Here is an 857-nt window from a genome sequence, read left to right as displayed (position 1 = left end):
GCGCGTTATTACTTAACGTAATCTTGCTTTTCCTCTCACTACGTTGGGAAAGAATAATTAAAACGAAAACACGCCCCCGATGTATACGCACGTGTCACCCGATGACTATTTCCGGCCACTTCCGCGAAGGCGTTATTCTCGGTTTGTCGCGATTACTTTCTGCCAAATGGGTCGCTGGGCCTACAGAGCTATTTACTTCGATTCTTCATCGGGGACGTTTATTAATAGATTTCACAAGAGCTCAATTTCTCTGTGAGATTCTTGTTTTATTTTTTTGTGATCTTAAACATCATAAAAAATTTGCTGCGAAAAATATAACCACATAAGCAGTATGTTAAACATTGGAATCATGAAATGCTCGGTGTTCAGATTTAAGTCTAAATACCTACACCCAGAGAAAAGTTTCTTCGATTTAAACAAATGTTTCTTTAGCTATTACGGTTAAAGAAAAAATTTCTTTGATTTGTGAACGTCATTTCTTTGATTTAAACATTATTTTTTTAAATCAAATAAAATTTATTAAATGGACAAGAATTTTTTAAATCAATTTTATTTGATTTTAAAAAATAATGTTTAAATCAAAGAAATGACGTTCACAAATCAAAGAAATTTTGTCTTTAACCGTATGGCAAAGAAACATTTCTATCGAAGAAACTTTTCTCTGGGTGTACAAGATCATCTTGATTTTTACAATATCCGTTTGTCAAGAACGTTTTGACGAATTCGTTCCGTGAAAATTTTCTATCGTATCTAAACTGTCTTGATCGCCGACAGTCTTGAACAGCAGTCGCTTGAGAGTCTATAACGATATTATCAACAGGAAACATGTATGATTGCAGGCGGATCTATCAGGGGGG

Source organism: Trachymyrmex cornetzi, unplaced genomic scaffold (assembly GCF_001594075.2).
Source record: "Trachymyrmex cornetzi isolate Tcor2-1 unplaced genomic scaffold, Tcor1.1 scaffold73, whole genome shotgun sequence".
NCBI lineage: Eukaryota > Metazoa > Arthropoda > Insecta > Hymenoptera > Formicidae > Trachymyrmex > Trachymyrmex cornetzi.
Note: the sequence above shows the minus strand (reverse complement) of the source record.